Below are 11,807 nucleotides of genomic sequence, written 5' to 3'. Positions count from 1 at the left end.
GATCTTGTATTTTTCAAATCTGCGAATGTTTTGAAATGTTAGTCATGGAAGGGAGATAATGCATGCAGGGAGTAAAATAAAATCATAAAAATGGCACCAAATCATTCTCATAGTCATTAAAAGTCCAAAGAGGGTTTTTTTCTTAGTGTGTTTTTGCAATGAACCTGAGATTTATGGAAGGAAAAAAGTGACCGGGTCCATAATTGGTCAGAAATTAAACAGCAATGAATTTATTTGTTTAGGACCCCGATGCTGCATGCCAAACAGTAGGGGAAAAACTTTCTCCAACCCTTTCTTAATTTGAAAACTTAAATATCAAGACTCATTGATGCAACCCTGTGGGCGGTTAACCTCATTCTGATACTAATTCTACAAGGACAGTTCCCATAGCAACCCGAGGCCACTTCTCATGTGGCAATAATTTTCTGCAATTCCCCCCCCCCCCCGAACATTTCTGAGGCAGTTGCACAGCGGCGATTAACCATGACATAGTATGAATGTACCAGGCACTAAGCCAGCACATTGCAGTAGGCCACTTCAATAGGACGCGGGCAACAAGTCCCACTGCTGAATAGAAAAGACCTTCAGAGATTGACTCTGCATCTGTATACATGTCTACTCAGAAGCAAGTCTCACTGTGCTCAGTGAAGCTTATTACCCCCTTAGTAAGAGTGCTTTGTTTTGCTGCCCTGGAGTCTATCCATTAGCATTAAAGTTCTATTTTCTGCCATTTAGGGCGTACGGTGATATGCTTATGCATGTTTTTTAAAAGTATGAACAGAATCAAAGCCTACATTAAACTTACACAAAGCTGCCTGAGTCAGGTAAGTGGTCCATTAGTCAAGTATTGCCCACTTCAGCTAGCAGATGTTCTCCAAGGCTTCAGGCAAAGGCCTCTGTCAGCTCTGTTGGTGAAGGCCATTTTAACTGGAGGTGACGGGGCTGGAATTTGTGTCCTTCTGCAAAAGCTCTATCATAAAGGGGTGATCCCACCCCTGCCTTGATTACTTAATGTGAAGGACCCTTCACTATAAGGATAGGTTTTAGTGTAGGGGGAAAGGATGGGTAGGGGGGTACCTGGATGGTAGACACGTACAAAACATATGTGATGTGGAAAAATTGGATAAGTAGATGTTTTTCAGCCTCTCTCATAATATTTGTTTGGGGTGGAATAGATTTTATTAGGGTTTATAGAGAAAAATACACAACTTAATATCAAATATATTTTCCTCTTTTTTTGCCCAAATGAAAACTTTGATCTAAATACATTGAAAACATAAAGAGAAGGGAAGAGAAAGGAATAAAGAAAAAGAAAGAGAAAAATTAAGGAAAATAAATAGAAAAGAGGTTAAAAGAGAGGGGGGGGGATAAAATTCAGAAGATAAGGGACTTGATTCTTCATCTGTCCACCATATATAAACAATATTTACTTCATCCACTCCAGTATAATACCCAACAAAGCCACTTTCTATAAACAAAAATTATGTTCAGTCTTCAAATCCAAGTATCATTGTTTCATTTTCTTTTTCACGTAAAAAGTCGACATGAGAGGTTTCCAATCTTTAATAAATTATTAACAAGCACTTTTCTCTAATTAAACATGCCAATTTCACCATCTTGGCTAAGTGTTGGTTTTAACAGCCATTCTTCATGGTTGGTAATAATGGGTCCTTCCATCACTGTGTATATAAAAGTCTCGCAGCCATAATCATATATGGTAATGGCCTCTCTCATAATATTTGAACTTGGAGGTCATCTAATGAAGCTCCGTGGTAGTAGCATCAGGGCAGACCAGAAAAAGTACATCTTCGCTCAAGGCATAGTTAAACTATGGAATTTGCTGCTGCAGGACAGCCACTCGACAGGATCACTGTTTACTCCCCCCAGAATCAGAGACAGCATTCTCTGAGTACCAGTTACTGTGGAACAAGCAGTAGGAGAGTGCTTGTGGACTTCTCAGTTACATCTGGCTGGTCACTGTGGAGCATGCTGCTGTCCCACATAGGCCTTGCACCAGCAGGGCTCTTCTTATGTTCTTGATCTCAAAATAAACATGCATGCTATTAGAGAGTTTTGTCTGTACCATGAAAACAATCCCCATCTCACCCACTCTGATGAAGGAAATGAACCATCTGGCACCCTACTTACTTCCAAGTAAATATTTTTAGAATGAGGCTGTTAGATATGATTGTTCTGGTACTGAACATTAAGATGACATTCTTTGCAGCTTCACATAGGTTTAGGTTTTTGTGTTGTGGGCATTTTATTTTAAATTTGGTCTGTAATCCTCCATTACCAAACAAAGCTCCTTTTCAAGCCATGTCTTGCACAGTACCGGCACCCTAACCCCCTAAGTCATTGGGATACATAGTGGGCAATTTTGTTTTTGTTTTGTTTTTTACAATAAATTTTTATTAATTTTCATTAAACATACACTCATTATACATCCATACATAGTGGACAATTTTGAATAATGGTAAATGGTTTCGGAATCAAAGTGACAATGGGATTTTTAGGCTGCAATTCCATGCCTGACTACCTAGAAGTAAGTTCCATTGCTCAATTGCAAGGTCTTTACAATTTTACAACTTTACAACTCTTAAAACTTTACAAATTGTTGGAACAACAAATGAAGGTTCATAAGAAAACTGCAGAGCAAGGCTGTATATTTACTTGGGGGGAGGAAGTCAATGATGGTTTAATTGAAGCAGAATGTTTTATTTTGTGTCTTACGTCCCCACTATCAAGCAAATGTCGGCTTGTGGTTATTAGCTCCTGAACCTTAGACAGGAAACATGATAAATGCCATAATGCCTGCCCTCTCCATGAACACTCAAGCATTGCCCTTTACTTTGAACTTCTCCTTTCCGCTTGCTGTTCATTAAAAACACAGTATTGATAATTACATAAATTTATTATCCTATTATTATTCAGAGGTTTTTAAAAAACAAAAACAAAATAATCATTATAGCAAATATATTTCACCCTTAGATTTTGCTTTTCCCATTTCTTTTTCTTTACTCCATGCATATAATTTGGAAAGTTAATGCCCATGCCTTCAGTTTGGGCATCTAACTTCAAGCTTCAAGTGAGGGGGTGGTGGGGATGCAGCGTTTCAGCTGATTTTTCATTTAAAGTTCAAGTGATGCTTGGTTTTTTTATATTTAAAAACAACTTTTGTTTCATCAAAATAACTGAAGTGCATCCACTTCATATTAATACCTACAAGAAGTCTAAGGTCATCACCTGTCCTGAACCACATCTGGCTGCAAGTCCCACTGCTTCCTCATAGGCTAACAGGTCCAAAGTCCAGTCAGACCAGGTATCTGCTTCTTCTGCTGATCCAGGCGTCTGCAGGTCACTCTCACACAAACACAATCCCAAAGAGCTCCCTGGAAGGAGCCTCCAAGCCAGGGGTTATTGGACCATTGTTGCCAACTTACATAGCTTGCCGTTTGTATAAGTAATGGCTAACATATCAGCCCCTAATGGGAAAAACCATGGTGCTTGTCACTTCCGCATCCATCCTGAGGTGTGGCAGCAAGGAACCCCACATGACATTGCTGTATGGAAGTATCTTGATAGATCTCTGTAATCAAGCACCAGAACTGATCGTTCTGGCATTTTGTGCATCTTTCTTTGGGAACCCTGCAACGGGGTCCTTTGGGGCATCAGTTAATCCTTTTCCCCTGGTGTGTATTTGCCTCCCAGGACAAAACACCTGTGGAGCATCCTGGCAGGGGTGCAAATTGCCCCTCCTCATCCTCTTGAACATTGCATTAGTGGGCAGAGAGTGGCAACTCCCTTCTCAGATGATCACTAGGGATAAGTTGAGGAGGGGGTCTGTGTGCATGTGTGTGTTTGAACTGACCAAACCAACTCCTGCCCATCTATCCACTAACCTCTCTAGCCACTAGATCACAATGACTCTCAATGCTTACATAGGACAAATACTACAACACAGTTAATTTTTATCCTGAATTCATCTTTCCAGGTTTCTTGTCCTGCTGTGTAATGCCACTTTGTTCTCTTAAATACTCTTCCCTCCTTTTTAGATAGTGGCCCTCTCTTGTCTTCTACAGGATATTGCTACAGCTAAAGCCCTTGTGGGGATCTGTCCACAGTGCATTTCCATTTCCATCAATAACATGATAGTGCTACAGTGGTACCTCGGGTTAAGAACTTAATTCGTTCTGGAGGTCTGCTCTTAACCTGAAACTGTTCTTAACCTGAGGTACCACTTTAGCCAATGGGGTCTCCTGCTGCCACGCGATTTCTGTTCTCATCCTGAAGCACCTGAGGTACTATTTCTGGGTTAGTGGAGTCTGTAACCTGAAGCGTCTGTAACCTTAAGTATCTGTAACTCGAGGTACCACTGTACTACACATTGATTAGCAAAAGTCACAGTGAAAATGGTGGAAAGCAGAGTGCTGCTTGCCATTTTATTGTTCAATGATTTCCAATTTTTTGCTCTAATTTTCTAGTTCCAGAGCTCATCAGTCGTCATCTAATCCCAATTTGATTTGGGGCAACTTATAAGCAGCTGTGATAAATGAAACCTTTTCCATCATATATGTAAACAAAGTTACAGGGCCTGGACACTGACTAAACAGTAAGCACAACTAATCATTAGAACTCTGTGACTCACTTGCTTTCTTGTTAATACCTTGGTTTAGTCATGTAATGTGGCGTCTCCAGGAGAGAAATAAAGTGGCACTATGTTTCAAATAGGGACGCGAGTGGCGCTGTGGGTTAAACCACAGAGCCTAGGACTTGCCGATCAGAAGGTCGACGGTTCGAATCCCCGCAACAGGGTGAGCTCCTGTTGCTCGCTCCCTGCTCCTGCCCACCTAGCAGTTTGAAAGCACGGCAAAGTGCAAGTAGATAAATACGTACCGCTCCGGCGGGAAGGTAAACGGCGTTTCTGTGCGCTGCTCTGGTTCGCTAGAAGCGGCTTAGTCATGCTGGACACATGACACCCGGAAGCTATATGCCAGCTCCCTCGGCCAATAAAGCAAGATGAGTGCCGCAACCCCTAATGGTCAGGGGTCCCTTTACCTTTACTTTATGTTTCAAATGTCACTTAAAGCAATTCTGTTCAGTAACCAATCTCATTCATATTTTTGGTTTGTTTGCCTACACAACCAATGAAATTAAACAAGATTATCAGTTGTTTTGTAGAATCACAAAGTTGGTTCATACAAAACTGTCCCGGCTTTACCAGGCTAATGCCTCTAAATTTAAATGAAATACTTCTCCAGGACCCATAGCCTTGTGTGTGTTTGATGCTTATTTCAACCTCTCACTTCCGCAGGATTCCCGATTCATTTATTTGCACACACAGGCACTGAAAAAAGAGACAAGCCTTTGCAATGAGAAAGAAGAAGGGCCTGTGGATCCATGGGGTTCAACCATTTAAATTTATGTTTTATACCATAATCTTGATACTCATTATCTTTTACAGAGATATTCAGTAGTGCCATGTAGATTTGAATCAAAAGGGTTAGGGCAATTCCACAAACATTCACATGCCATGAAAAGTACTCCCTTCCAGCAGTACTGATTATGTATTGATAAAAGCGGAAATTCTCTTGAGTAGTTTAACAATTAATCCTTCTTTCTAGAGGACTCTGGGAATTGTAGTTATGTGAAGGGAATAGAGGTCTCCTAACAAGTCTCAAGCCCTTTAAGATACTGCGGTTCCCAGGATTTGGGGGGGGGGGGCATGATAAAACAGTATGAGGCAGCTTTGATTGTGTAGTGCAAATTGGGGCCTGAGATTTCACGTTCTGGTTGCCTCCATTTTGATGCCCCTCTTTTACTTCCTCTTGCTTTTTTTTGGACTGTCAGTAGTGTAAGCATACAATGCTTGCCAAAAGTGATTTCAATAATTTGGTCCCTTGATCCAAATTTCTGGCATCAGCATGTCAGGATGCACGAAACTGTCATCGTATCTCTGCAACATTTCTGTAACATGTTTCTGAGGCAATTAGAAGACCTATTTTAATCAGCCATTTGCTTACTGAGTCACTAAGCCTTAGGTCTGGGCCACTTATACCTATGAGCCTCACTGACATATTTAGACAGTAAAGCTCTCCTGGCTTGCTTCCAAATATTCCCATCTGAACCCCACTAAAGTCAAATGAACTCTTCCAAGGCTAATCCCAAAATGGCAGGTCATGGCCTAACATTGTAACTTTCGCGCCACTTGCTCTAGAGTAGCAGCTGTGATTATCATTGGGATAAGTATGGAGAATTGTGGTCTTATTGGCTTCACGGTTACATTTTCCCTAACCTTCCCTGTATAGAAATGCTTCTCTCCCCCCCCCCCCCCCCGCCACTTGTTATGGCAGAAGAAGGAAACTACCTATTACAGAAGGATTGTTGAAACCGAGTAGATATAAAATGCTGTCAGAGACACATAGTAAAGACCCTGAAAATAGAGAAAAGTCTTGTTTTGTTTTCTCAACTTGCTCTATTGAAGTCATCTGAGGTGCTACTAGGAACAACAGCAGCTAAAGGATTCTCATATCAAATAGTGAGTTTTAAATGGATTCTATCCTTTTATATAAATGAAGTCCCCCCTGCCCTTAGAGCTAAAAGTTAGTTGAAGCAAACAGAAAACTTTACACCGGGAGGGGAAATTGTTTACTGAAAATGGATAGATGTATTAAAGTATATTTTCTCGCTGGCTATATTTTATTGTATAATTCATTTAATAGCTGTTGTTTCTTGTCCTACTTTTCAGGAGAATCTCTTCACAAAGCAGCAAATGTCAGGGATGATAACAATACAAAACACAATGTCAAATGTTAAAATTTGATGCTGAAAGCTCTCCCACCCACACCCACCTACCTTTGCAGGTTGTATACCACTCCTTTCTCAAGGTACGCATCCAGTCCTAGACTACAGCCCCCAAAATCTCACCGCACTATGTAGAATTTCATAGTGCTGATTTTGCAATGCCAGTAACGACTGGTAGGGATGGACATTGCCATTCACCTGGCCTCCCCATCAGTGAAGATGTTGCCACTTAACATGAGGCAGAAGAGGAGGACCAGAGTTGTGGGAGCACACCAGTGGGTACTTCCTGTAGGAGGGGCCACACTTCAGCATATTTCTAATGCAACTACCCTAGAAAAATGTCTGATTAAAGTGGAATTAAGGTGACATGCAACCATGGCTCCTTAAAAAGGAGAGGGAAGTGTTACATGGGACCTGCTTTATATATATAAAAAGCTCTCCAGATTAATCACCAGCATGTCTGGATACAGCTGGAAATGTTCCCCATTTTGAATCCTGGAGACCTGGTGTCAGTCAGCATGCAACAGATGGAAGCTGTGCATCTCCCAAGTGAGCAATCCCAGACACTTTGGGGCTACATCCAGACTGCGTGTCCATAGTGCTATAGGTCTGAGGGCGGGAAAGGATCCTCTGAAAATTCCTGGGTGATTGGTTCTCCTCATAGTTTCTCAAATTAGTAAATGTGGGGTTTGATCAAGGGGTTTAGCAAAGCCTTAAAGAAGAAGAAGAAAAGTAAGTCAAGCCAGCTTCCTCAAGAAGCTTGTCTTGGAGTGGTGGCGCCAAAGAACAAAGGCAGGTGATGGCAGAGTCATTACCCTGACAAAAGGTGAGACATTTGGCGTCAGACAAGAAGGTTCCTCCCTCAGCTGTGTGTGTATGTGTGTGTGAATTAGCAAAAGACAAGAGCAGAGTTGGGAGGGGGAGGTTGCCAGGGTAACAGGGGGTGTGATGCCGCCACAAAAATAACTGTGTCCTTTCAAACTGAGGTTTTTGAGTGAGGGTTTGGGGGAAGGATAAAAGGAACGGTCAGCTGGCTAGGAGAGGCTGCACCAAAAGCATGAGTGGCTGCTGCTTGATGAAGCTACGAGAGGAGCAACAAGAAACACTCTTGGGGTGTAACGTTCTGCATTCCCTCCATCAAAACCCAGGTTGAAAATATGTGTAAAATAAACCATATTCCTCAAAGGCACTTGTTTCCGCTGTGCCTCAGTCCAAAGGACATGGTTAAGTGTCATGACCCCTAGACCCTTGCTACCACTTGGCAGAAATTGGGGTGGCCTGTAACAAGATATACGTCCAACTACTTAAAAGCACCCCATGGTCAGGAGGAGGAGGATCTGAGTGAACGTCATTGGATAACTGTAGAGCTGAGCTGAAATTTCTCAGAAAACATTTGTTGAGAAAATTCCTGAGGTGGACCCCCCCCCCCATTCTCCCCATCCTGTTAAAAGAGGTTGCTTTGCAGAGTTTTCTCCAATTATCATATTATCAACCATTTATTTTGGCTGCCACCCTTTCCCCCATGCAGAATGAGCCTAGATCCGGGGCACAGTGGAGGAGGCAAAATGGTGGCCAGGCTGGCAACAGGTTGTCAGGCAGCAGTAGCGCACCGAAACAAAAAACAAAAACCCTTAAGAAGGAAAAGAGAAAAAAGCTGTGCTCCTGAACCTGCTCATGGTGAATCACATCCCTGTGAAACCATTAGAGAATTTCTCCTCGGCCCAGATAAATTTTGTGAAATGGTTCCCTAGTTTCTCTGCTCAGAAATAGAGAATTTCAAGAAGCCAAGTTAACTCTGACTTGTAAGCATAGGTGCCAACTCCTAGGGGCTGAGGCACTTTGGCCTCCCCCCAATGTTTTCTTAGGGGGTCAGGACCCCCATTGTTCAGAGGACAAATGCAGAGTGTGGCTCAGTGGGTCTTGTTGTTTCTGCTGCCACTGGCTGGAGGCGGTTTTCCCCAACTTTCCAATGTGTGGCAGGGGGAGAGGAGGATGGGGTCCACTGGCCGCTGGGGCCGTGCTACCACTGTGTTCAACTCTGCCCCGTGACTCCACATAAAGTCATGTGATGCCCTGCCTGTGACACCAGGATGTCGTGTTGGGCCTCCACAATGTTTTTGAGAAGCTGGCACCTCCGCTTGTAATTGCTCCTTTTTAAAAATAAAAAGAATTCTACTGATTCTGGACACTGTAGAAATGTATGCCGTCCAAGAATACTCCTCCTGCTCAAGAAATCATGAAGACTTGTAGAATTTAAGAGCTATAGATTTTATATCAAGGGCAGGAAAGTCTTTCCTTTCATTACATTTACAATAAGAAATTAACCTCCAGGGTATCTACTTAATTTCATAATATATAGACTGGAACGCTAATAATGTGAGTCTCCTAAAATGCAATACGGAAGCAACTGACCCATTGCTCCTATGGGAGTTTTCTGGAAAATGTATCGCCAAAAAAAAAAAGTAAAACAAAGAAGATTTCGAGTTAACAAGCACCAATGTGTCACTAGCTCCAGTGCCCCGTGTGATTGGGAGCTCACAAAGGCGAATGTTGGTAATTCTAATGCTGTTAAGAGTTCATTGGCAGGACTCTCTCTATAGCACTTTGTTTGTATAATAAAGGGGCAAGATAAATCAACAAGGCAAACCCTTTTAGCGTAGAGTCCTAAGTCTGAAAACAAGGGGGGATTTTATTCACACCCGGTGGCTATGTAAAACAACCAAGAAACTTTTAGAAATGGCTACAGGTATAATAAAGTAAAAAGGTAAAGGTACCCCTGCCCGTACGGGCCAGACTTGCCAGACTCTGGGGTTGTGCGCCCATCTCACTCAAGAGGCCAGGGGCCAGCGCTGTCCGGAGACACTTCCGGGTCACGTGGCCAGCGTGACATCGCTGCTCTGGCGAGCCAGAGCCGCACACGGAAACGCCGTTTACCTTCCCGCTGGTAAGCGGTCCCTATTTATCTACTTGCACCCGGAGGTGCTTTCGAACTGCTAGGTTGGCAGGCGCTGGGACCGAGCAGCGGGAGCGCACCCCGCCGCAGGGATTCGAACCGCCGACCTTTTGATCGGCAAGTCCTAGGCGCTGAGGCTTTAACCCACAGCGCCACCTGCGTCCCCTACAGGTATAATAAAGGACACGTCTAAAATCAAATGAACATCAGTACCAAAACTTTGCCTGTTAAAGTTTGTTAAACTTATTATAAACCTCCCAACTATCTATGTGCCAATTATGTATTGACTGTTTGCAGCTGGAATCAAATGAGCAAGATTTTAGAAAGTAAGTAAAACCAGGCTAGGCGAATAAGGTTTGGGATTTGTTATCGCTGGTTAAACTGACATCTTATCAAAAACAAGAGTGCTTTAGAGAGATGAGGGTGGGGGGATTCTGTGTTGGAGCCGCCACCACCTTCTAACCTCCAACTGATTTGCAAAGCAGGAAATGGGAGGAAAGGGAAGAGAAACACAATTTTCCTACCTTTTCATTCCATTATTTCTAGAAGGTCCATGGGATGCCATTTACTTTGCCAGTTCCTGGCCTGGTGTAGTTGAAGGTTGTTGTTTGGACATTATTAGTGGAACATGGAGACTTAAGATCCTGCCCCCAATATCTCCTATCATGCTCTTGTTTGGACCACCACCAGCAGCAGGACAGTGACCAGTAATGATAACTGTGGCATGGACATTGCTAAAGGAACCCACCCTGAGTTAAATAGTTTGTGACAGCTGTAAATATCCTAGTTTCAAGGAAAGTGACTGAGAGGGTGGTGTCAGGGAAATTGCAGGATCAAATCAGCCTTGGTGGCCCTGTGGGATTGCCTTTACAGTGGTACCTCAGGTTACATACGCTTCAGGTTACATACGCTTCAGGTTACAGACTCCGCTAACCCAGAAATAGTGCTTCAGGTTAAGAACTTTGCTTCAGGATGAGAACAGAAATCGTGCTCCAGTGGCACAGTGGCAGCAGGAGGCCCCATTAGCTAAAGTGGTGCTTCAGGTTAAGAACAGTTTCAGGTTAAGAACAGACCTCCGGAACAAATTAAGTACTTAACCCGAGGTACCACTGTATTGAGGGACACAGGTGGCGCTGTGGGTTAAAGCCTCAGCGCCTAGGACTTGCCGATCGAAAGGTCGGCGGTTCGAATCCCTGCGGCGGGGTGCGCTCCCGCTGCTCGGTCCCAGCGCCTGCCAACCTAGCAGTTCGAAAGCACCTCTGGGTGCAAGTAGATAAATAGGGACCGCTTACCAGCGGGAAGGTAAACGGCGTTTCCGTGTGCGGCTCTGGCTCGCCAGAGCAGCAATGTCACGCTGGCCACGTGACCCGGAAGTGTCTCCGGACAGCGCTGGCCCCTGGCCTCTTAAGTGAGATGGGCGCACAACCCCAGAGTCTGTCAAGACTGGCCCGTACGGGCAGGGGTACCTTTACCTTTACCTTTACCACTGTATTGAGGAATGTGCTTTCCCTCCTAAATCTCACTGTGCCTTTTGATGCCATCAACCATGGAATCCACCTGGACCAGTTCTGTAAGATAGGTATCAGGAACATCCATTCCTGGACATCAAGTAGCCTTGAGGGATCTCTCTTCAGTTATGCTGTGGAGTTCTGCAGGGATGATCCTGCTGCCAATGCTATTTAACCTCATATGAAGTTGCTGGGGGCAGTCATTTGGGGATTTGGAACATGATGTCATCAATATGCTGGTGACGCCCGATTCTGTTTCTCCATAACATCTGAACCAGTTGTAGCTGTGCAGGAACTGGACTGGAGCCCGGGCACAGTGGTAGGCTGGACGAAGGCCAATAAACTGAGCTTGAATCCTAATAAAACAGAAACCCAAACGAACACAAAGCGTGCTTTGCTCCTTACTTACATCCTTTATCAATGATGGCTTCTCCACAGGAATAAGTAGTTCTTATCCCATATACAGTGGTGAATCATTTACGCATCTTCCTTAGTACTGTAACTAACAGGCACATACAAAAACGAGTATTTTAAGGCTACTT

Source organism: Podarcis gaigeae (genome assembly GCF_964106915.1).
Source record: "Podarcis gaigeae genome assembly, chromosome: 6".
In the NCBI taxonomy this organism is placed as follows: Eukaryota; Metazoa; Chordata; class Lepidosauria; order Squamata; family Lacertidae; genus Podarcis; species Podarcis gaigeae.
Note: the sequence above shows the minus strand (reverse complement) of the source record.